Source organism: Lutra lutra, chromosome 10, assembly GCF_902655055.1.
Source record: "Lutra lutra chromosome 10, mLutLut1.2, whole genome shotgun sequence".
Taxonomy (NCBI): Eukaryota; Metazoa; Chordata; class Mammalia; order Carnivora; family Mustelidae; genus Lutra; species Lutra lutra.
In genome coordinates, this window is record NC_062287.1 from 71182188 (window position 1) to 71209508 (window position 27321).

The following is a 27321-nucleotide window of genomic DNA, read 5'->3' on the forward strand; positions in this document are numbered from 1 at the left end:
TTAACATATATCTAGCAACGGAGCAGAACACAAAATGAGTAAAACATAAATATATGCACATCAGTTCAAGTGGCTGAGCATCAACTTTGCTCAAATGGCTGGACCAGAAAGAACACCTAAATAAGAAGTATTGAAAAAGCGATCTGGAAGACAGGCCATAAGAAGGTGGGAAACCAGTAAGAATTTTAAAATAACTTCCATTTCAAGTGGTAGTTTGCCACTGTGTTCTAAAGGAAGGAAAAAATAAATCATGGTTTGACCTAAAGGACAAAAGAAGAAAGTCCCCTCACTCTGGCCTTAATCTATTTCTTTATCTATAAAATGAGGTATATTTTCAACACTGAAATTCTATGATCTATGACTCTAAGGCAATTCTAATAGAAGAAATCTACAAATTGACTAATGAAACAGAGATGTCAGGCATGTGCCTTCTAACCTCTTTCATCTAGCCTACAAATATTTTCTGACTACCTGCTCCATGTCAAGTACTATCCTGACTGCCAAATATGCAGGGGCATAGAAATAAGAAAGTACCATTTAATAGTTAATAGGACAGCAAGAAATATGCATGGACTAGAAGTCATTGCAAGGTGATAAGATTAGTGACCAGGTGCTAGAGAGCTATAAAAAGTATTATGGAAGCCCAAAGGAAGGAGTAAATAATTCATGTTGGAGAGATCAGAGGCATCACAGAAGATGTCCCATTTACCTGGGTCTTGAAGAAGTAAAAGTTCATCTGGCAGAAATGTCTAGTGGTCATTCCAGGATATGCAAAGGCAAGAAGATATAACAGAGTATGGTCACATTCAAAGACTTCAAAATGGTTAAAATAGGAATGCATGGTGGAAAGGAACAGAAAAAAAGTCCAGTAAGACAGGCTGACGACAGACTGGAAATGATTTCAAATGCAAATCAAAGTAGTTTGGATTTTTATCGTCAGGGAAATAGTAAATTATTGAAGGAATTTAACCAAGGGAGTAACATGATCTGAATTTCCCTAAGAAAAAAATCTTTAGTGGCCTTAAGAAGGATGAGTCTTTCAGAAGGTTGTATATATGTTTATGCTCCTGTCCTTCGTATTTATGTGTGCTTAACTGCCCTTTTCTTATCTTGTCCTTGGTGCTCTGCTGGACATGTGGTGCTGACTGGTGCTGACCAGCTCCTTTCTACCTCCACATTCTTTTCAAGTCTCTGTTTTCAGTCTCTCAGACTGCCACTGATAAATGCTGTTGAAAGAAGGTAAATGAAGAGAGAGGGGGAAGAAAAGAAGAAAGAATATGAATAATCACAAAAGAAATATCTAGGAGGAAGGAGAGAGATGCTGTACATGGCTAATGTGTATTGAGTACACACTATGTGCCATGTTCATTACTGATGCTCCACAGGACCTCATTAAATCCCAACTCCTCAGTGAAGCTACTGATTCATTCCTCTTTTCAGATGAGCTAAATGAAGCTTAGAGTAACTTGTTTATAATGCTAGTAAATGCTAGAGAAGACTTGAACCTACCCTGACTTTAAATCCCATGCTTTCAATTTTTACATTCTATTCCCCGTGATATAACTCACTGAATACTAATTATGTGCCAAGAACCATGCTAGCTGTTTTACATGAGTTAGTTTAAGACTCACGATAACCTAAAAAAGTAAATAACATTGTCCCCATTTTACAGTAGAGAAAACTGAGGTTCTGGGAAATTAAGTAACTTACCTAAGGTCACAAAAATCAGTAAAAGGCAGCACCAGATGGGGCACTTGGGTGGCTCAGTCGTTAAGCATCTGCCTTCAGCTCAGGTCATGATCCCAGGGTACTAGGATGGAGCCCCACATCAAGCCCCGCATTGAGCCCCACATCGATCCCCACATCGAGCCCTGCATCAAGCCCCACATTGAGCTCCCTGCTTGGCAGGAAGCCCACTTCTCCCTCTGACCCTCCCCCCCTCATGCTCTCTCTCTCTCAAATAAATAAATAAAATCTTAAAAACAAACAAAAAAAAAAGAGCAGGACCAGAGCTTAAACTCTCACCTGTCTGACTGTACCTTTCCTATGACATTATGATGTGCACATTATATTCCCATTCTTTTCCCTACTCCTTCCCCTGTCACAACACCCTTCCCTATCTCTCTATTTCCAGACTCCACCTTCAAGGCTCAGCTAATACCTTATCACCTCTAGAAGCCTTTCAGGAACATAACAGCCCACTGTTGCTTTCCTATTGCAATGATCTGCATAACATTCATTTACCTGGGTCAAAACAAATTTGTATTTGTCAGTTCCCTGTTCTGCTTATGTTCTATGTCCCCAGTCAATCAATCCATGTAAGTGCCCTGTAGCAGGTTCCTCAGGCAGTTTGTACCATCCAAATATACCTTACATTACTCTCAACTAAGCCTCTAGAGGAGGACAAGAATCATGTCATACAATTTGTACTCTCCAAAATAATAGGCAGAATCCTAAGAACATACTAGGGCTTCATAATGTATTGATTGGCTCCAGCATACTTTAATAATAGTAAGTTTTCAGTAATAATAATAACAGCTAACACTACACACACACACACACACACACACACACACACACACACACGGAGAGAGAGATTCTTATAACAACCAGTGATGTAGTACCATTGTTATACCCATTTTACAGAGGAAACTGAAGAACAAAAAGTTAAACGCCTTGTCCAAGGCCACATAGCTAATAAGTGGCAGTCAGGATCCAAACCCAATCAGTTTCATTCCAGAGTCAGAATTTCCTTGATTACTTTACTTTACTACCTGTATTTGATAGATGTTCTAAGATTAAACAACTCTTACACCTTAAAAAATTAAAAACTCACACATTATTTCTGCTGTAAACACTGTTTTGGAGGAGCTATGGAAAGAAGAGTCTGTCTGCATTTAGTAGAAAACCTGAGCAGCAGATACAAAGCTACTGGGAAAACAAGAAGAAAAGAAAATTGAGAGGTATTTTTCTTTAAAAAAAAAATAGATTGTGCCATTTTTGCACAAAGTTTCTGTGATTTACAAAGCATCCGTACTGACTTCCTCTCATTAATGCACCAAATTATATAGCATATCTCCAGAGTGAGCAACCATTGTTAGCAAAAACCCTGCAACTCTACACCAGCATCATGTAATCTTGATCCAATGAAATGCAACCACCTCTAGACTGACACACAACAGCTGTTTAGAGTGTCAGGAAAATGGTCTGGTGAAAATCCCAAGGAAAAATTGGAAAAGAGAATGTTGATTTCCAAATCTTTTGAACTTGATTAAGCTGTTGGCAAAAGTCAGGGAGAAAAATACAAGACATATTTCTACTTTAAAAAGGTAACAAGAAATTCTTGATAATTTAGAGATGATGGAAAGTCAAACCAAGTGATGTAGGTGTGTATATGATTCATAATTTACAATTTGTGAAACCTTTCCTGTGCAGTATTTCTTTTAATTCATGTAATAACTTGGTACAATCAGTAGTATTGTCATCTCTACAAAATTTGCCTACAGAAATTGGGCTCAGAGAAGATAACTTTCCACAGTTATTTAGCTAAGAAGTGGCGAAGCCAGGACTAAAATCCAGGTCCTCTAAAACAAAGCTCCTTTCTTTTTATCATTTGGTTTTCTCTTAAGGAAAATGGAAAGAAGAGCCTCACTCATGTTACAGAGAAAAATAGTACCAGTGCTTTCAAAACAGACAATGACTGGGCACCTGGGTGGCTCAGTCAGTTAAGCAACTGCCTTCAGCTCAGGTCATGATCCTGGAGTCCTGGGTTGGAGTCCTGCATCAGGCTCCCAGCTCTGCAGGGAGTCTGCTTCTCCCTCTGCTACCCTCTCATGCTCTCTCTTACTCGCTCTTTCAAATAAATAAATAAAATCTTAAAAAAAAAAAAAAAACAGGGGTGCCTGGGTGGCTCAGTGGGTTAAAGTCTCTCCTTTTAGCTCAGGTCATGATTCCAGGGTCCTGGGATGGAGCCTCACATCGGGCTCTCTGCTCAGCAGGGAACCTGCTTCTCCTCTCTCTCTGCCTGCCTCTCTGCCTGCTTGTAATCTCTGTCTATCAAATAAATAAAATCTTAAAAAAAAAAAAAACAGACAATGACTGAAGCATAAGATGACAGGTCTCACCTCTCTTTGTTCCTTTAAGGAATTGCCTCATCTCCCCATTTGAACATAAAATAAGAAGTAATGTGCAAAAGCCCTCTGGTAGCTTTCTTTCTCCATGTTCCCTGACTTCACTCCTCCCTCCTTGGCTCTGGACAGTGTAATATACATGAATTCTCTCTAACATAGTACCACCACAGTGGTGCCACAGACACAGGAAAAGCAAGCCCCATGATTCTCTTCAGGGAAATACCAAAGGAAAACCAAAGAACTCAAGAACCCTGAAAATAAACAAGTTTCCCATATAGCACAGCAAAGTTCTCCAGAAGAAACGAAACGATAAAATGATTATGTAGAAGCATTGTGTGATGTGCTGTATGTATGTGGGGAGTATAGGGAAGCTAATGGAAGAAAATTAAAAAGCAGGCAAGTCTATCTAGAGTATGTAAGGGCTGCAGAACTCTATGCCCCAAAGTAAAGGAAACAGAGATCAATGTGCAAATCTACCCTTATCTCAGAACTAACACATAAAACTCTTTCAACATTCATATGCAAGGAATGGTACGTCAGACATCTTACTGCAGAGGTAGCCACAGTGATAATGCCCACAGAGGATATCCCTGTGGACATCTCTCGTCGTAGAGATGTCCATAAGCCTTACCACATTGCCAGTCTAACATGTAAACACGTGGTTCTAGATAAGGAAGGCTCCACTTAACCCAAATATTATTTTCCTCACCATTCTTCTTTTATTAATTCATTCAGTATATATGTTATAGGCCTGGCACTGTTCTAGATTCTGGGGGTAAAGAAGTGAATAAAATAAAAATCCCTGCCCTCATAAGCTAACATTTTAAGTCCAAACTAAAATACCTGCGAGATTTCTTCTACCTCTGATATTCTTTGGCTCCACTACTACAGAAAAGGCTTAAATTATAGATGTCCCAGGCTAAGGGACACTTTTAGCACCTACAGGGACCACGTTATAGCCTAGGCATCCAGCATGCTTCATCCTCAGTAAAGGTTTTTAAGTGAATGGGGTCATTGACTACATCACTGATGGGGAAACAGAGATTCAAGAAGGTTAAATAAATCACCTATGATTTTACAGACAATAAGTGGCAGAGCTAAGAATTGTACTCCCACTTAATACTATCCTAGGCCCACCTAATAATTCTGATGGTACCAGTTCAGACTTTACTTTGAAGGACTATTCAGTTATTAAAAGTCAGCTTCCCAGCAGTGAGTCTCCACCTCTTTGCTTACTTCTACATTCATTCCTTGATGGTACGAAGGAATTGTTACATGTTTGTTTAATTTCCACCAACACTCAGAAACTACACCTAACATATAATGCTACTGGCACATTACATTACCCAAGCAATTAACTATAAGGAAATTTTATTTCTCAAACCTAACTTTTCCTCCTCCCTAAATTCTCCCTACTTCAGTTGGGCTAGAGAATTTTTAACAGCTTCTGGACCAAGACCCTGGCCTAAGAGACTCCAGGAGGAATTAGCTAAGCTCAGTACACACCAACAATAACCCTATCCCAATATTATTTCTCTGGTAAAAAGCTTCAGGACTTGCCAGGTGGGTTTTTCTAAAACTTAACTGGGTAACCCAAAGACGTGCATTTTCAGGGAAAGGAGGACATTCTACCTGCTAGCCCAGCTCAAAGGTAATTTTTCTCATTGCTCCAACAAAGCTGACCTACTCTGTAGTCAGTCCTCCCTTAGGAAACCCAGAGACTGCACAGGAGCACTAAATTGCAAGCAACAAGACTTGAGCTCCTGTTCCAGTTCTATCACTAATAAATTATTTTCCATTAGGCAAAATCACTTATCCTCTCTGGGGTTACTTTACTCATCTGTAAAATAGGGATAATAATACTCACCGCAACTGCCTCACAAGGTAGTCAGGTAGAACACATGAACTAATGATCATAATATCAATTTGAAAAGTACCACACACATGTAAGGTAGTGCCCCACAAATGTAAGCTAGCACAATTAATTATTAGTATTATTACTCAGAATTACTGTGCATTTTAGAGGCTAGAAAACCATTTGTGAATTCACTTAGAAAGAGGCAGAGCAATGTGACATGGCAAGAGGAACAAAACTTCGGAGTCAGCCTAGAGTATAAACCCAGATTTGATGATCTTGGCAAGTTGTTTAAACGCTTAAACAGTTTCCTCATCTGAAAATGGGTATAGTACCTCTCTAAAACTTCTACAAAGAATAACTAACAAATATTCACATATATACAGCTGAAAGTATCTTGCTCATATGGTATAAAATGGTATCGTTATTAGAAATTTCCTCTTCTAGAAAGCTTAGAACTTTAAAGTTTTATCTAGCATTCATACCATGTGAACAGATGAAACATCTGTAATATCAAGCACTTGAAGCTGATTTTAAAGGAAAAAATCACCCCCCCCAACAACAACAGCATCCCTGATCAACATGCAAAAAATCTAGATGGTAATTAACCCAGCATATTAGCAACTGGGCCAGAGTTTAGGAGCCAGTTCTATCAATGGGTATTTTCTCAGTCACTCAGACAAACTGTTGTGCTTATTTCAAATCCACTGCACTGAGGCTCTCTTTGTGATTGTGGATTGTTGGATTATTGCCTGCATTTCTGTCTTCTATGAAAACACCAAATGTATAGAAATTTCAGCCACTAGATTAAACGTTCATCTTGACAATATATTATGCTGTTTGGTGTCATGCTGACATCCTATTCATGATGCTCATGACTTTGTATGCCTTTATTTTGTTCTTTGGTTTCAGTAAAAAGAAAAGCAAAAAGCCCTTAGACTAATGAATTCAGATTCTTTTCATACACAGTGCTGCTTCTCTTCCATGAGATCAGGAAAAGGATATATTTCTGGTTGCAGACATATGTGGTACAGACATGAGATCACAGCTTTAAGCTTAATAGAAGAACATAACAATCTACTCACTGTTTACACTTTAGCCCAAAGGGCAGCTGGAAATTACAACCAACCATATGCAGTGCCGAACAAGTGGTCATGACTTTATTAATAAGGCCAAGCATTAACAAATAAGATTCTGGGAATGGTACAGTGAGGGGCAGGAGTGTCTTACCATAGGCCCCTCTAAGTACTAGGCAGAGGGCCCAGGCTATTGTTGAAAATGTCCTTTGGGATTAGACTGCTCTCTCTGCCAGGATTTCATTTGCCATCTTTCATATTTCCCAGTTCTCCCATACAGTGTTTAATCAGCTGCTAGGGACTGGTTAGAAAGGACTCCTATTCTTCTTGCATCCTGACATCCTGAAAAGGGAGTGAATTATAGAATTATCTACATACAATTAGATCAAATCACACATACAGAATGCTTTTTATACTATAAAGAACTATTTCAAGTAGAAAAAGAGACAAACAGTATCTCATTTAATCCTTTCAAGTCTATGACAGGTGTAGTAATATTAGCCCCAATTTATTGATGAGAAACTAATTCTGAGAAAGGCTTAAGAAACTGCAAGTAAATGGCAGAACAAAGATTTATACCCAGGTCCAAATCCCACACTTTCACTATTCAAAAGCTGTCACGGAGAACAAATTAATTGATAACCCATGGCCTATCATAATTTTCTTTCTACCCTGAGATGGATACAAATTTACTAGGCAAATTTAGTACTCAAACTTTAATAATGAAACATTTCTTATGCACATCAGTGTCACAATTTACAAAATTTTTTCTGGTTCTTCCATTTCTTTTCCATACCTAACAGATAATGTCAGGTACCAAATTTGTAACCCAAATACAAAGTCACAGGGCAAGTGTCAGAGCATAAAACCATTAAAACACCTTCAAGTTTTCATCAAAGTGTGTTGGTCCCACTGGGTCAGCAAAAATTAACAATAATAACTCCTATGAACATGACTGCTGATATAGATGGTGCAGAAATCAGAAGTTTGAGGCAATAACTAGCTCATCCAAGTAAAGTTTATTCATTCAAGTGTCATAAGAAAAGAAGGGAAATCTGAATCTGCAGTTTACCTCCTCAGACTAGATTCAAGGTATGTTGCTTGGATTTTGCTGAAACATATTTTGCTTCTATGTGTGTTCTGATTTTGGTTTTGCTTTCTTTCTGAAACAGAAGTAAATTCTTATTTGAAGTACTTTGTTTTATCTTTTCTACTGAAATTATCACCATCAGGCTAATCATACCTTCAGTTTTTCACTGGGCCCAGCATGAGAACTATATTCAGGAAAACAAGAGCAGAGGAAAGAGCAATGTCCTAGATGTACTCTCCCCTTACACCAAGCCAGATTCGTAATAGGTTAAGAGACAGCGTACTCTCTGCTGAGATCCCTGATGAGGGCACTGGGGGCCCAAGCCGTTCACACAGTTATTACACAAAATGTGACCATATTTTCTCCCTTGGGGCCTCTAAGAAAAGAACTGGCTCCCAAACCACAAACAGTGATATGTAACTGCAGCACAAGGCAAGAGGAAAAGAGAGAATGGCCCAGTGACAAATCACCTTGAAATATACAGCTTTCAATCTCACCCTCCACTTAAACACATTACCAAATGAAAATGAGAGATTAACATATACAAGGAGCTTATAACCACAAAAGTGTGAATGGAAAAGTCATAATGGCCAACATTTCCAATGGACTAAACACCAATATTAGCAAAGAGAGAAACTGCCTAGTACTTCAAGATTTTATATATATATAATATATATACATAGAATATATAATATATAATTATATATATGTATGTATACATTTATATACATGTATGTATATACATATATATATATATATCTTCTCTCTCTCTCACACACACACACAAATATAACGCCTATGTACCTAAGAGTAACTTTCCTAGAAAGTTTACTAAAGCAAGTATAGTCTTCTTTGTCTATTGGCTACAAAATAATCCTTAATTAATTATAATTAGCACTTCTATTATGTTTTGAAAATTATAGCTGGCAAAAAGCAAAAGGAGTACTGAACACTAGACAATCACTAAAAACTATAAATCTTATTTTCCCCAATATCTAAATTCATATAAAGCTTGGATAAAAAATGAACAGATGTCTTTTCAACAAATGGTGCTAAGAAAATTGGATTATCTACAAAACATTGGAGTTGAACCCTTACCTTACCCTATACATAAAAAATTAACTCAAAATGGATCAAAGACCTAAACGTAAAAGCTAAAACTATAAAACCCTTAGAAGACAGGGGAAATCTTATGACATTGGATTTGCAATTATTTCTTGGAGTAATGCAAAAGCAAGGCAACAAGAGAAAAATAGGTAAGTTGGACTTTATCAAATTAAAAAAAAACTTACGTGCATTAAAGGACACTATCGGGTCAGTGAAAAAACAAACCACAGAATGGGAGGGAAAAAATCACATAATGGGAGAAAAATTTTTCTGATAAGAGATTAATATCAAGAATATAGAGAGAACTGCTATCACTCAACAAACAATTCAATTCAAAAATGGGCAAAGGATTTAAACAGACACTTCTCTGAAGATCCACACAGGGCCAATAAATGTATGGAAATATGTTCAATATCATCCATCACTAGGCAAATGCAAATCAAAACCACAACACACAACACCACACCCATTAGCATGGCTATTGTAAAAAAGTGGAAAACAACATTCTCCTCACCTATTGCTAACTCCCTTATCTTCTTCAACAGGTCTTTGCTCAAATGTCACATTCTCAATGCATCCTACTCTGGTCATCCTATTTAAAATTGCTTCCTTGCACTATCAATTCACCTTATCCTACTCCATATTTTTTCTTTTTCTATAGCACTTACAAACTTCCAATATACTATATGATTTACTTACTTATGCTTACTGTTTCCTGTCTCTCTCATATATAATATAAGTTCCATGAGAACTAGAATTATTTGTTGCATTCAGTAATATAATTAAAGTGCAAGAACAGTATCTGGCACATGACAAATGCTTAATAAACATTTGCTGAATGAATAAACTGATTTCTTACATGGAGAGAGAAAATAGCTTAGAAGTTTTGAAAACAAAATTAGTTTTAAAATTAATCAGTTTTTATCCCCTTCAACACCAAACAGTCCATTCATCATCACCAAATAACTAAAAAGTACTATGGCATACAATGGAAACTGTTCTGCTTAATGTTTCAATGGAATGAGATATTAAAATTTTATTCATATCAACATTCACAGTACTGTGCCAATTATTTACTTATTGTCTCTTGACTCTCCCATAACCCTTCAATTCTCTGCTCTGTGATTCTGGGGCACTATATTTCCCAGGCTCTCTTGCCAGCTGGCTTTCCTATTTGATTCTGCCAATAAGAGGGACTAGTGGGAAATTAGAAGGTAGAATGAGGAGAAAAGAGACTTTCTTTTCCTAGCTCCTGTCAGCATCCCTCCAACAGCAAAATGCCCTTATGGCTGCACCGTTTTATATTCCCACCAGCAATGGCTTATTCTAGCCCTCCCAACGCCAGCTGCCTCCGAGATACCAGCTGGCCACACGCTCTCCATGATTAGAGCATAAGCCATGCCATGTCTCCCTCCGCAGTATGAGTAAAAGTCTCACAGCACACCCTCTCCCAGCAGGTCAAAGCCCCAGTTGCAAGCTTTTATAAGTTCCTACGTTCAAGGAACCCAATTCCCTCCATTTTGTTCCACCAGCCCTATGGCTGGGAGCTACTCCCTGCAGTCATTAATCTTGGTTACCTCATCTTCTTCTCTCTCTCTCTTTTTTTCCTTTTCAGCCTTCCAATTCCTGTGTAACAAATTCCCCTCAATTAAATTCCATTTATTTGAATTGTTTTTCATGGTTTTGCTCTCCTGACTAGATGTGACTATACTTAGTACAGTATAACACTTCAGGCCAACCAAAAGATTGACAACAGAATAAATTTATATTTTAATCATTCAGAATTAAACATAATACAAATTTTTTCCATACTATCTTTTTTTAAGTGTGAGATTGTCTTTATTAGTATATAGACCTTAGGTTGAGCCACTAGCTCATGAGTTTTCAGTCTTTTTAAAAATTTTTATTATGGCATGATTAACATACAGTATTATATTAGCTTCAGGCATATAATACAGTGAGTGAGTCAACAATTCCATACATCCCCCAGTCCATCTTAACCAAAGAATGTGAAAAACGGTGTTTCAAATAGAACAAATAACAGATTGAGATCTATAAACAATGCTCATATTTATATACTCTCACAGAGTGGTAAATTTTTATCTCACTCCTCTTTCCTGCCTATTCTACATCTTTATTTGAATAAATAGCATGTATCTCAAATTTTAACATGTCCAAACCTGATATTTCCTCAAATCTGTTCCTTCCTAAGACTTTCCGTCTGACTTAATGGTAACTCTATCTTTATAGCTTCTCAGGCCAGAATCCTGGAGTCATCTTTAATTCCTTTCTTTCTTTCATCTTCCAAATATAATATGTTAGAAAATCCTGTTAGTTCTCATTCAAAATACATTCAGAATATAACTGCTTCTGATAACCTCCACTGCTACTCCAAGCCACCAATAACTCTAATCTAGATTATTATAAAACCCTTTTTTTATGTTATGTTAGTCACCATACAGTACATCATTAATTTTTGATGTAGTGTCCCATGATTCATTGTTTGCATATAACACTGAGTGCTCCATGCAATCCATCCCCTCCTTAATACCCATCACCGGGCTAACCCATCCCCTACTCTCCTCCCCTCTAAAACCCTCAGTTTCCCGGTTTCTCATGGTTCATCTCCCCCGCTGATTCCCCCCTTTCATTTTTCCCTTCCTTCTCCTAATGTGCTCCATGCTATTATCTTATGTTCCACAAATAAGTGAAACTATATGATAACTGACTTTCTCTACTTGACTTATTTCACTTAGCATAATCTCCTCCAGTTTTTAAGTGATCACTATGTCGCCACTCCTATGCACCTCTACAGTATATTCCCAGCAACAGCCAAAGTGATCCTTTTAAGACTTAAGTCAGATCATATTACGCCTCTGCTCAAAATGTTCCAGTCATTCTTCAACTCACACAGAGTAAAAGCCTAAATCCTCACGTGATCTATGAGTTCCTGTGGTTCCTGTTACCTCTCTGACGTCATCTCCCTACTCTCTCCTATTCACTTGTCTCCAGCCACTCTGGTCTCATCTCTGTGCCTTGAACATCCTGACCCATTTCCACCTCAGAGCCTTTTGCATTGGCCTCTTTCTCTGCCTAGACCACTCTTCTCCACATATCTGCATAGTTCCTCTGCTGTTATCGCAAGTGTTTGAGCAATATTTTCTTCCCAAAGACACTTTCCCTGACCATCCTATTTAAGACTGCACACATCTCCAACATCTCCCTATTCGCTGTCTTTGTTTTTTTTTTTTCCATAGCATTTATCCTCTGACTTACTATATAATGATTTACTTTTTTAATATGGTCTTTCTCCCTCCACTAGAATGTAAGCTCCTTAAATTTCTGTTTCGGCAGGAATTTCTGTTTTGTTAATTGATGTATCTTCAATATCCACATGGTGCCTGGTGTACAGTAAGTGCTCAATAAACATTTGTTGAATGAAACTCCAAAGCACCAAAAAATGAACAAATATAAATATGCACAGAAATACAGTGTGACATTGGGGCGCCTGGGTGGCTCAGTGGGTTAAGCCGCTGCCTTCGGCTCAGGTCATGATCCCAGGTCCTGGGTTCGAGCCCCACATCGGGCTTTCTGCTCAGCAGGGAGCCTGCTTCCTCCTCTCTCTCTGCCTGCCTCTCTGCTTACTTGTGATTTCTCTCTGTCAAATAAATAAATAAAATCTTTAAAAAAAAAAAAAAGAAATACAGTGTGACATACACATGCATATGTATATGTGACCTGGACTACATTTTGAAGAAAAAACTATATTACAAACTCCAATACTATAGTGATTACTATACCAAGATGATTTATTCTATCCTATCAAAATCTCAAAATGAATTTATAATCCTACCACATAATATACGGAGGCTCCCTAGCACAGTGTTTAACAGTCATTTTGCCTGCCATTATTGCTTCAACATCTAGTAGCTCTATGACCCTGGCCAAGTTATTTGACACCTTTTGGCACCTCTGTGCCTTATTTTCATAAAATAGTAACAGTAAAAATAGGAAAACCTAGCTCGTAGACATTAGGTAAAGGATTAAATTATGTAATATATTCAAAGAATTTTAGCACAGTATGTGGCCCATAGATAACACTCAGTATATATTAGCTACCATTATATAAGGGATCAAATATTTGTTGAAACAGAAGTAAATACTTTAAAATTCAACATTTTTTTTACGGCCTGACTTGTTTATATTGCAAGCTCATTCAAAACAAGAACCACATTTTAGACTTCTTTTATATCTGACATACTACTGAAATACATTAATTCAATAATTGATTTATTGGTTTGTTATATACACACACATACATATATAATTAAGCCTTCTAAAAATATAGGTTACAAAAGCCAACTTAGTCAAAATGGTCAAAATAAATAAGACAGGAAAAGAAAAGCAAGTTCATTCATTCTGATTCTTCATCCTATCACATCTTATCATAGAAAACATGTGCTACTAAAGTGTACTGGAGACTTTTTATTAAGTATACCATAGGCTTTTTTTTAATGTACAATAGATATGCATAGATTTTCCAGCAGAAAAGAAACAACCATATGATGGATGCTAAACCATCAGGATTTCACAATATAAGCAAGTCAAATCATTATGTTGTACACTTTACCTTATACAGTGCTGTATGTAAATTATATGTCAATAAAATTGGGGGGGAAAGGAAATAATAATAAATTAATAGCATAGAAAAAAAGGCAGAAATAAAGGGAAAATAGAGACAGATGGCAGGCTTTAAATGGAAGAGCCAACCAATCAAGGCTGTGGGAGTCATAAGAAAGAACAGAGCACTAACAAAGACTTAGATTGAAAGCTAAGAATGGGACTTTGCTGGAAAGGCTACTTCTTCAAAAGATCACTCAAAGATAAGCCCAGTTGAGTGAGGACAATAATAACTTATTCCAAAATGAAGTGTGCAGTTAACCACTGCACAAGAAGCTGAAAGACTTTCACACAAGGAGAATTACAGAAAAATTAAAACAAAGGCAAAGTAAGAGAAGAATAAAATCATCACTGACCATCTTTGAAATGTTAACAGACAACACTAGTATAGATTAGTAAGTTTGACATCATGGGCTGGACTCCTGCCTGGAATAACTGGAATGGAAAGATCCTTAATAAAAAAAATTATAATAATTAAATTTCAGATATATAAATATGCTTTTATTTACTACAAACTCCTACCCATCACCTTGATGACATTTCATTATTTTTTTTTCTGGTGCTATAAAAACCCACATTAGTTAGTGTGAGCAATGCTCAGAATTTGCGGTGGTCATATGACACGATCACTTTTTAACTCTTTACAAATGTAGTGTCAGAGTGTGTAGACTTATTTAGCAAGAACAATGACAGAGGAAAATGCCATTGTGCAGAGTATTATTCACAGTAGTGTGTTAGTACATGAATATGCACCTCTATGAGTACCAGTGCACAAAAAGAAAAATAATTTAATCATCAAACTGTAGCTATGACATGAACTATTTGAACATTATGTTCCTAACATGTTTTCATCATTCAGAAGTAGAATAACAACCACACAGGACAACTCACAATGGGCAATTTTGGATTTCTACAAAGTGTAAAAAAGAATAAATTCTAGACCCATGCCCCAAACAGATATGTGTGAGTAGTCAATCCAAGCTTAATGGGCTCTTCAATTTCTGAACCACTCTTCAAACTCTCCTCCTTTAATTCACTCCTCCTTTCATACTATGTTCTTTTCTTTTGGGTCCAACTTCCTTCTTTGGGTTACTCTTTCACTACCAAATAAACTTAGCCTCTGATTACATTATTTCTTGATATCTACATATGCCCCTACTGCTCTGGAAATAGTGGATCTTACAAGTAAATGATGTGGCATCACTACTAAGAATTTAATTGGTTTCTATAATTTCCAGAGTTACAATTATAAGCAGGCATTACCCAATTTTTATTGCGGTAGTTTATGGTTTTATGGTTTATATATGCTCAAGTCTGTAATCATCAAAAATGAAAGTAAATAACAAAGAAGTTGAAAGATATGATATGTATATATCATACATTTATATATAATATATCCTGGGAATTATTAAATAACCATGAAAAAAGAAAGCAGAGAGAGAGGGAAAAAAATTTATTTATCTTTGTAATACAGCTTCTAAGCCCTTGATATATTTAATAAAGCAGAAGATGGGAAATAAGTCTTTTAAAGTACTGTATAGGGAAAAAATGGTATTATCTCACAAAATTACACTGTACCATGACTATCTAAATCATAAAGCCAAATCTTTCTTTCTCTGAGCTTCCTATATGCCTGCTATGGTCTGAATGTTTGTGTCTCCCCTAAAATTCATACGTTGAAATCCTAACCCCCAAAGGTGAAGATATTAGTAGGTGGGACCATTGGGAAATGATTAGGTCATGAGAATAGAGCCTTCATGCATGTGATTAGTGCTCTTAGGAAAGAGATCCCTAGTCCCTTCTGTCATACAAGAAGTCTGTGACCCAGAAGAGAGCCCTCATCCAACCATGCTGGCACACATCAGACTTCTATCCCCCAGAACTGTAAGAAATGAATTTTTGTTCTTTATTTTATAAGCTACCCAGTCTCTGGCATTTTGTTATAGCAGCCTAAATGGACTGAGGCAATGCCTCTTTATCATTCAGAACATCTAAAACTGTATATGGACACATCTTGGAACTGCCTCTTATAAAACATGGGAAGTCCTATAAAAAGTCTACCCCCAAAAAAATCAGAAAATCAAAAGTTATTCAGAATATTTCCATTGTTAGGAACTCAATTTTTTTTTTTAGTTTTTCTGTTTTGTTTTGTTTCCTTTCCTTTTCTTTTTTTTAGTTCATTAGAATCTCTACGAATTACAACATATAGGTACTCTGAGGTATACTATCACTAATTCATAGATTTGTAGCTTTTGTTTCTAACCCCTCTGCATTCTTAGTGGTCATTCATGTAGAATGATGGCAATGCATCTCTAGTTAAACCTAAAAATTAACTTTTTCAGCAATACATATGACATTTCAAATATCATATGTGAAATGTATTTTTAAAACAAAAAATAATAAGTTAATACTAATGTCTTTACCATTTTCTCCTACCTAGCACTTTAAAAGACATATTTCTCAGACCCTACTTAAACATGTGCCATAATATGATTCAAATATTTTAAATTAAAATTTAAAAACAAGTGATGAGGGGCTGGGATTTTGTTTTGGGGATTTTGGTTTTGGTTTGGTTTTTGAAATGCAGAAAACAAAAACAAACTGATATGGCAAAAGAATTTTGTCCCTGTCACAAATTCATTCATTTTATGCCATACCCTCTATTCTTGGGCAATGTTTTATCCTCTATAAAATCCAAGAAATAGTAAAGTAAGATTGCTTTTGAAGACCAGACAAATACCTAAAAAGGAATGAGCAGATTCACTGTTATTTATTTCATGTTCATTTTCTCTCTCTTTGTCCCCTCTTCCTCCCCCCACCCTTCTCTCATCTCTATACTGTTCCCCATTCTCTTGGTTTCTGTGATTATTGAAGCTTTCCTGCTTTGTATCATTGTTTTAGGAAAAGGGGACAACCATGGTTGAAAATTACAGGATGAAAGAATGACAGTGTACACTATGTTTATTAGCAACTTTTAAGAATTGAACTTGAAAGTAAAAGGTCATTTAACCAAAAACTGACTACTACCATTGGGTTTTACATGAGAAAATAGGTACGATTTCATCAACCTAAATTTTTAAAAAATCTCAAAAGCTCATTATTATTAACAAACACTTCTTAAACTTTTTCAGACTTAACTGGTCCACACCAACTATTTTTTTCAGCTTACTCAATCACACAGAAGTTCTACACATTAGAAAACAGGGTAATGACATCTTCTACTCATCAAACCTAATCTCTCCTGCCAAGATTAGATACTTTGTATCACTGAACCAGAGTGTAACACCTGAAGGAAGAGGAGGCCTAGAGAGCTTAAAACAACTTGATCAAGTAAGTACCTACTTAATAATTAGAAGCCAAGAGAATTGGGCTTGGAACCCAGCTCTCCAAACTCCAAAGAACCAAAGATGATTTGAGACTAGAATTCAGATCTCTAAACAATAAAGCAATGAATAGAATACAAGAAAGACAGAAGAAATGGTCTGGTCCTAAAGAACTCACTGAAAATCTCTAGTAGCAATCCCTGAATGATACATGATTATAGTAATGGAGGCAACTGCAGATCCAATGCAAACAGGATTTAAAAAAAAAAAAATTCAGTTGCTCTCAATCATTTATGTATAGTTCTAGCATACATAATGTGATTTTTTTCCCCTGCTGGATCTATGCCTTCTGAATTAGATTGATTTGAGGTCAATATTAAAATAAACTGGAATTCCATGGGGCGCCTGGGTGGCTCAGTGGGTTAAGCCGCTGCCTTCGGCTCAGGTCATGATTTCAGGGTCCTGGGATCGAGCCCCGCATCGGGCTCTCTGCTCAGCAAGGAGCCTGCTTCCTCCTCTCTCTCTGCCTGCCTCTCTGCCTGCTTGTGATCTCTGTCTGTCAAATAAATAAATAAAATCTTTAAAATAAAATAAAATAAAATAAAATAAAATAAAATAAAATAAAATAAACTGGAATTCCAAATAACTGGCAAGGGGAGAGAGTAAAGATGAGAGTGGGAATAGAGAGAGAAAGGCAAGCTGGCTGTCAGGGGAGAGTCATCCCAGGATTAGAAAATTGTTGTACTTAATGCTCAAGACATAATCCATGCATGTCTGATAGAGAGGTCAGTATAATTATAAGTGGAATCTTTCACCCACTTTCTCTACATTCCTGTCTTTTAATGGCTAATACTTCATTTCAAAAGATGGGTACTGGAAATATGGGAAAACATGAGGAAAGAGGATTTTTAAATCATAGCACTCTTGCTAAAGGTAAAAGTTTCACATGATCTCTATCAGGTGAAAGAGAAGGGAAAAAAAAAGAGAGAGAGAGAACAATTCTTCACGGTCATCATTGAAACCCATGACCGCATTCTATAAGCCCAGCATAGAGCAACTCAAATCTCCCCAAGCAACTACTGAAAATGGGGAAAACCTACTGTACTACTGATGGAACATTTCAGACTCCCGACCTGACAGTTGTATTTCTTGAACGTTCACTAAACCTACACAGAAAGAAAAAGAAACAGAAATGGGAAGGACAGGGTGAAAGCGGGGGATTGGGTGGGGGGAATGCAGTGGCTAAAGAGAGAGGAGAGAGGAGATGAGAGATAGAGAGTGGTTAGGAAGAAGAAGGGGGGAAAAAGAAGTATTAAGGGGGTACTGTTCTTCAGCAAACTAAAAGCTCTTAAAACAATCTACAAAAAAGCCCCTTTATACAAAAAAAAAGTCAAGTTGTTAGTTACAGAGATACTGAAGATGTTGGTATTTGTTTTTAGGAAAATAGGATTTCACTTTTTTAAAATACAGTAGCAATAAATATACCATCATGATTGAGGCTTATTCTCTTTTTATAGTACGTATACTACATCAAGAGGGATAAAGAGGAAGAATGAAAAGATCAATAAAAACTGAAGGAACCAAAATACTTAAAACCCTTTGTTTAGTAGCTTCTTTCCATCCAACTACTCAAAACTGTAATGTTAGTTTACTTTCTTGTTTAAAGCTCAGTTCCCAGGTACATATGGACAAATCAAAATAAATCTAAATTTTTTCCTACAAAAAATTTGCAACTTAAAGCCAGTAGGTCATAGAAAAAGTGAAGTTGTTCATGCTAGGTAAGAGTGAAAAGTTTGTCACTCTTAAAAGAGCTAAAATCAGATAGATACTTAGTAACCAGTATTTGATTTTATCAAGAGAGAGGAAGAAGTGATTTCACAGTAAGAAGAAGGAAAAACAATGTAGGTTAGGGGAAAAAACCTTAAGGCATTGTCCTAGAATAATATTTACTGTTAATTATTATTATTATTTATTATTATTATTGTTTGTTATTTTTATCTGTTTTCCTGCACATGTGATTCTGCTCAAGCATGTGGAATTACATCTACATTGGTTTTTAAAATATCCTATAGTGAAAGAGATATGTATTTACTCAAAATTCAGCAAATTTAATGTGACAAGCATTTAAAAAGTAAAATGTTTCTTCTACCATGAAAATAAACTCATTAGATATTGTTATTGCACTTCAATGCGAAGACAAATGAGAAAATGATCATGACAGGATGGTTTCAAACTGTTGAGGGAAGTATAAATTTGTGCATCCTTTCTGGAAGGCAACTTGGCAATATATCAAAATCATTAAAAATACTCTTTGAACTATATTTTAAATGTCTAGGAATTTATTCCACAGAAGCAATTATGGTAGCATTCCAAGATTTATATATTAAATATTTTCATTGAAGTATTGCTTATGATACAGAAAAAATTAAAACAACTTAAATTTCTAGCAGTTTTTTAGTATTAACACAACTGACATTTATTCAAGAATTTCCATAGAGTGTCTGCTATGTGTTAAGTACAGTGGATTAGTTAAATTAAAAATGTATCCTTAAAGTAAAATACAGGGGCGCCTGGGTGGCTCAGTGGGTTAAGCCGCTGCCTTCGGCTCAGGTCATGATCCCAGGTCCTGGGTTCAAGCCCCACATCGGGCTTTCTGCTCAGCAGGGAGCCTGCTTCCTCCTCTCTCTCTGCCTGCCTCTCTGCTTACTTGTGATTTCTCTCTGTCAAATAAATAAATAAAATCTTTAAAAAAAAAAAAAAGTAAAATACAATGCATCAGTTAAAAAATAATATGAACCCAAGGTGTTTTATAAATTTATCATACTTCTATAAAAATCACAAATAGAGCTTTTGGGGTGTGGTTGGGAAAGAAATGATAAAATTATTCTAAAGTTCATTTGGAAAAATAAATGTTTGACAATACCCAAGATAATTTGAAAAAGAAGAGTAAATATATATATATATATATATATATATATATATATATATATATATATGAATCATTGATTAAAAGTGTGCCAAATGAATGGCCAGACTGATCATTAGCAAGAGAAGTTGGAAATAGACCTAAATATCTCTTAAGGATTTAGCCTGTGATAACTGTAGTGTTTTAAAGATGGATTACATGACTAATATTGTTGGGACAATTGGTTCTTTATATCTTAATTGCATATCACACAATAAGATAAACTCCAGATGGATTAAAAGACTAAAAGTATAAAAAATAAAATCATGATAATGCCATAGTAAAATATATGTGAATATTTACAAAATGTTGGGTGGGAAAGTTATTTCTAAAAATGACACCAAAGGAAGAAACTCAAAAAGAAAAAAACAAAACTTTAGATTTGATGAGAAAATTGATTTTCTTTTTTTTTTTAAATATTTTTTCTTATTTATTTGAGACAGAGAGATACAGAGAGAACATGAGCAAAGGGAGAGGCAGAGAGGGAGAGGGAGAAGTAGACTCCCCACTGAGCAGGAAGCCTGGCTCTGGGCTTGATCCCAGAAGCCCAGGACCCGGGGATCACAACCTGAGCCGAAAGCAGATGCTTAACCATCTGAGCCACCCAGGCACCCCAGAAAACTGATTTTTTTTTAAAAGATTTTATTTATTTATTTGACAGAGATCACAAGTAAGCAGAGAGGCAGGCGGGGCGGGTGGAAGGGAAGCAGGCTCCCCACTGAGCAGAGAGCCCAATGTGGGGCTCGATCCCAGGACCCCGATATCATGACCCAAGCCAATGGCAGAGGCTCAACCCACTGAGCCACCCAGGTGCCCCAAAAATTGATTTTCTAAAAATTTTCATTGCACCTGAGTGGCTCAGTCGGTTAAATGTCTGCCTTGAGCCCAGGTCAAGATCCCAAGGTCCTGGGATGGAGTCCCACACTGGGCTCCCCGCTTCTCCCTCTGCCTGCTTCTCCCTCTGCTGTCAGCTCCCCCTGCTTGTGCTCTCTTTATCCTCTATCTCTCTCAAACAAATAAATTTAAAAATCTTTTTAAAAATTTTTAATTGAAGGCAAAATGACAAGATTAGAAAAACACTTACATCATATATAATAAAGGGTTAATATTTTAGCATATCAAGACCTCTCACAAATCAATAAAAATTAACTTCCCGTTAGAAAATTGTGCATTACTCTGTGCTGGACAGTTCTAAATATTTTTTATGTACCTTCATTCATTTGATCCTTGCAACAACCCTATGACATATAGCAAACTTTTACAGATAAGGAAACAGGCACTGAATGATTAAGTAAACACCCAAGGTTACAGAGCTGATAAGTAGTGACAGTAGAGCCAAGATTCAAACTCTGTCACCAAGAGTCTGACTCCAAAATCTTTGCTACTTCTCAAAGGCTATGAGCAAGAAATTTAGAAAGAGAGGGAGGGAGGAAGGAAGAAAGGAAGGAAGGAAGGAAAGAGGGAAGGAAGGAAGGCGGGAGGGAAGGAAGGAAGGAAGGGGGAGGGGAGAAAAAAAGAAATGCAAACGAACAAAAAAACAAATGAAAAAATATTCCATTTTACTACGACTCAAAGAAATACAAATTATACTAAAAATAAACTGCCATTTTCTATCTGTCATGATGGCAATGACTGAAAATGATGACAATAGTATGTGTTAGCATGAATGTGACAAAATGAGTACTTTCATATACTGCTGCTGGTTTGACTTTTCTGGAGGGCATTCTGGCAATATGGTTTAAATACTTTTAAAAAGTGATTAACCAACAATTCATTTCTAAGAATTTGAACTAAAGAAATCATCAGAGATGTGTGCCAAGATTGAGCTACAAAGGCGTTTACTGTAATGTTAAGAATAGTGGAAAATGTTAAGAATAGTTGAAAATTACAAACAACCTTAACTATAGATGATCAATTAAACTTTGAAATTCAACAAATAGAATAGTATTAAACCATTAAAAATGATGCAAAAGAATAGTGCTATCATGGGAAAATATAAATGATATGATATACTGTTAAATTAAAAAGCAGATTATAAAGTATTTGTTACCATATGATTCCATTTTTGTTTTATTTTTTTTATTTTTTATTTTTTTTTAAAGATTTTATTTATTTATCTGACAGAGAGAAATCACAAGTAGGCAGAGAGGCAGGCAGAGAGAGAGGAGGAAGCAGGCTCCCTGCTGAGCAGAGAGCCCGACTCGGGGCTCGATCCCAGGACCCTGAGATCATGACCTGAGCCGAAGGCAGCGGCTTAACCCACTGAGCCACCCAGGGGCCCCTCCATTTTTGTTTTAAAGGGAGATACAGATATAAACACTAGAGAGAGAGAAGGAATGAAATTTTAATGCTGGGTATAGATACAACTTGATATTATAACGACTATATCTGGACAGTAGAAATTAAGTTTTTTTCCTTTATTTTTGCATGTGCTTTCTAAATTTCATTTGTGTGATATCTGGTACTTTTATAGCAAATAATAAGGTTTATTTTATTTTTAATATTTTATTTATTTATTTGTCAGAGAGAGAGGACAAGCAGAGGAAGCAGCAGGCAGAGCAGGTAGAGGGAGAAGCAGGCTCTCTGCCAAGCAGGTAGCCCAGTGTGGGAGTCAATCCCAGGACCCTGGGATCATGACCTGAGCCGAAGGCAGATGCCTTACTGACTGAGCCACCCAGGCGTCCCATAAAGTTTATTTTAAAAAGAAAAATGCAAGAGAATATTTAATGACATGAGAAAAATTATCATGATACATTAACTTTTAAAGAATAGCTTACAGGGGCGCCTGGGTGGCTCAGTGGGTTAAAGCCTCTGCCTTCGGCTCAGGTCATGATCCCAGGGTCCTGGGATCGAGCCCTACATCGGGCTCTCTGCTCAGCAGAGAGTCTGCTTCCTCCTATCTCTCTCTGCCTGCTTCTCTGCCTACTTGTGATCTCTGTCAAATAAATAAATAAAATCTTTAAAAAAAAAAAAAGAATAGCTTACAAAATATCATGTATAAAAAGACACCATTTTTCCTTTAAAAAAAAAAATGTGTACCTAAGATAAATTTCAAGGATATAATCAGTTTAAGCATTTTGAGGTATCTCTAGATATCATTATGGAAGTTTTTTTTTTTTTAATATTTTATTTATTTGACAGAGAGAGATCACAAGTGGAGAGAGAGAGAGGAGGAAGCAGGCTCCCTGCCTAGCAGAGAGCCTGATGTGGGACTCGATCCCAGGACCCTAAGATCATGACCTGAGCTGAAGGCAGAGGCTTAACCCACTGAGCCACCCAGGCAGCCCCGGAAGTTTTTTTTTTTATAGTTTCCAAATTTTCTCCAATAATCAGGGTTTTTTAAATCAGAAAAAGAGCAGTGGGAAAGACTTATTTTGCCCTTTTCTCCATTCTAACTAATTGTTTAACAAGCCTATAATTTCTGGAAAAGAAAAAATAACATGTTCCTTCTTATTATCAAAACAGACACAAAAAGATATGATAGTTTTTTCTACTAAAAGCAAATCTCATAAATGTTTTAGTATATTCTTCCCAATCAGAAATTTTATTTAAGATTTTAAAACCTCATAAATGTACTATATCAAGCTGCATATGAGCCTACAAAGCAATCAGGCAAATCTCCTCAATATGTGTCCACCTATTGAGAAATAGGTAAAACAAGATAATTGCAAATGGTTAAGCAGATGTTTAAAAAAAATATGCTGACATATGTCATCAATAAGACAAGACCAAAAAAAAATGCATAGAGATCAATTATTTGGCAGTGTGGCATTACCAAAAGTCCTAGTCCAGATTCCTAAATACCTGGATCTCTAAATATTTGATCTTAAGCAAAGCAATTAATCTTACTAAGTTTTAGATTCCTCAGCTTTAAACTTAGAGTAAAAAAAAAATTAGACTCTTTGGCTTTAAAATTACAGTAGAAACAGCTGGTACAAATGTAAAAAAATTTTATGTGACTAAGTTAATATAAGCCCTGGATTACCTCCAAAATTAGCATCTACTTAATTAGAGATAAATGAAGAAGGTAATACAGGAGACAAAAAGAGAATTTTTTTAAAAAGAAAGAGGATGAAGAAAGAGAAAAGAACTGACATCCTTAGTAATGAAGAATTTCTTTAATAAGGAATCAACTCTCAAGACAACTTAGTACCTTTTTCCTATTCTCAGAAGGCCAGAAGAACTGGGGACCAAACTTCTGAATTTTGGCTGTGAGCCTTTAGTCTAACTAATCACCCAGTAGCATTTCTCCACATGGAGAAGCTGATATAGCATCAACAAATTCCTTATCAAAATCAACACTTTGTAACATTGAGAAAATTAAAGTGTTGTAATCGATAAATGGCCCAGCCTATTCTGTTAAAACTTCATCCAAATTGGACACTGTGTTTAAAAGTATGTTTTTAAAAAGTTTCTCTTTACTCTGCTACAATTTTTTGTTACCTATGTGTTCTTCCCTCTCTTAGAAAGTTTGTTCTTCTTGTAATTTTGCCTATGAGATTTATACACATTCCTCATTGAAATATGCATAATATGGTTAGTTTCAGTTTTCCCTCTAAGGGACAAAACATTCTTTAAATGGTTTTTGTTTGTTCGTTTGTTTATTTGGTACAAAAGTCTCCAAATCTTTACACTAACTTCCACTGCCTTTCTTTTCCCCTAAAATTTTACCTTCTCTCCTCATCTCCTCTTCCAAACCAAATACACACACATACAAACACACATAGAGGCATACGCAGGCACAATGCCAGACTTTGAAAAATAAACATTTAGAAATAAAATCACCTGAGAATGAAAAAGTTGTAAGCTGTTAAAAATTTTTGCTAAGGTAACAAGAAGAAAGAATGAAAGAAAGAAAGAAGGGGAGAAAGAGAAGCATTTGACATTCTAATCAAAGTCTAATTTTTGTCTAAGTCAGTTTTATAATCCAAAATAATAAATGACCATTACAATAAGCTGATTCTCACAACTACTATAAAAGAGAAGAAAAAGTCTTAAAAGCAAAAGTCTTTGCCTATTAAAATGTTATTTTTTACTTTACTTAGTGCAGGCTTTATGGATATTTCAGGGTTGCTTCTCTCCCAGCCATCATCAAACCATCCAATAAACACCTTTCTCAATCACACTCTCTTCAGCTCTTAAATAACAACACACTTGATACCTGTACACATAAACAACAACCTACATGTTTAATCAAATACCTCAGATTCAGAAGTTAGCGTCTCCCCTCTGTCCTTTGGTGGTCACAGTAACTTCATTGGAAGCCTCTATTACTGTCATTATTTCTAATTTGAAATCATCCTCTAACCCCACACCCTTCCACGAAGAAAACATAGCTTTTATCTTTGTCTTGCACATGCATACCATAGTGGGGGGGGGTTTAAAGAGTAAATTGCCATTTGCAACTTTCTTTTGATAATGAAATAGCAAATAAGCAAGGAGTCTTCTCTTCTTATTGGATACTAACACACATGAAATACTCAAGTCAGCAACTGAGCTGCAATGTTACCCTATTTGCCTAATGTATCACATTTTCAAAAGGCAGAGAACATCTTACAACTTGGAGGAAAATTATCTGAAAATAAAGAGATGCTGTATTTGATACCTCACATGAAGCCTACATCCATTCTGAATAAAATACTGCAACTTTGGATGTTTCTGTGCTTAGGTCCAAGAAATGGATCTAAAATGAAGTTACAAAGTTCATTGGAAGGTCATTGTCAAGTTCAGGGAAGGTCTTAAGGAAAGAGAGAGGGAATGATATAAGACATTATTAGGTTATCTGTAAAGTGAAAAATAAAATATTTTGATAGGCAAAGACAAGATTCTTAGTTTTTATAGAACTCTAAGATTTGGAAAATGGTTAAGAATTTAAATTAAAATAACAACAGCTAACACTTATAATGCAACAAGCATTAATCTAATTGCTTTACACATATTACCTTACTTAGTCCTCAAAATAAACAACCCAAATATGAGTAGTATTATGTATTATTATCATTATCCCCATTTTACATATGAGAAAACTCGGCACAGGAAAAATTAGTATGTGCAAGCTTGTACTAGTAATGGTGGAGCCAGGGTTTGAATCTAGGCAGATAAACTTTAAAACCAAGTTCTTAACCACCACTTCAACTACCATAAGAAGATCTAATTGAGGCTTTTTGCTCCTTGAAATTACCCCTACCTATCATGTATAATTTTAAAAATAAACATTGAGATTAAAACCTGTTTTCCCAAGCCATAGAATAGCCAAGAATACAGCTATGAACAATAAATAGAATGGTATTTTGGCTAATGACTAAATTTCATAAACCAATACCTTTTGATATATGAAATTTAGCAAAGAATACACTCGATTCTATGAATTATGAAAAAGTCTTACTTAACAATAATAAGAATTGTCCCTTCTTTGGTAGATATTTGTTAACTTCATTCTTTTAGGATTAATTTGTCATGAATATTAAGTTGCTTAGACACTTTTTCCACACTTAAATCACTACATTTCTTGATAGATTCCATGTACAGTAACATCCCTATAATACTGCAACGAGGAGAATTAGAAACGAAGCAAAACTGAAAACAGGTGCAAGGTGATACACTACAGCTTATTTACTTTTCTCAAAGGAGAATTCCTGATCTCAGAATCTATTTACTCTTACTTCAGATGTAATTATACCACTTTTAATTATTTAAAGAGCATGTCTGGGTTCAAATCCTGATTCTACCACTTACTAGTAGTATGATCTTGGGAAGTTACTCAACTTCCCTGAGACTAGGTATTTTTATCTGTAAATTAATCCACCTCATGGAATGTTGCAAGAATAAACTCAACTGACATAGTATATGTAAAGTTCTTAGCACAGTGCCTGGCATATAGTAGGTGTTTGATAAATGATTGTTATATAAAAAAACTGAACTAATAACAATTCAAAGACGTGTGTTACATAGCATAATGTATGTGAAACCATCTGCACCAAGTGCTGTACAACAAAAAACAACTCTATAAAATGTTCATCTTTTTCTCTCTCTTCTTATCAGCCCATAACTGAATAGAAATAACAGTTTCTAGGATTAGAGAAGGAAAAGTGATAT

At 35.9% G+C, this 27321-nt stretch overlaps 1 protein-coding gene across 13 annotated transcripts in view; it reads right to left on the minus strand.

The window, feature by feature from the left end:
- SOX6 (SRY-box transcription factor 6) overlaps positions 1-27321 on the minus strand; it is a 637684-nt gene that overhangs the window by 382547 nt on the left and 227816 nt on the right. Inside the window, exon 1 of one of the 13 annotated variants that reach the window (XM_047691369.1) lies at positions 7216-7403. The exons of the other annotated variants lie outside the window; for them this stretch is intronic. The gene's annotated coding sequence lies outside the window, so the exon portion shown is untranslated. Of the gene's footprint in view, positions 1-7215; positions 7404-27321 lie in introns of those variants that run through there. 13 annotated transcript variants of the gene reach the window in all.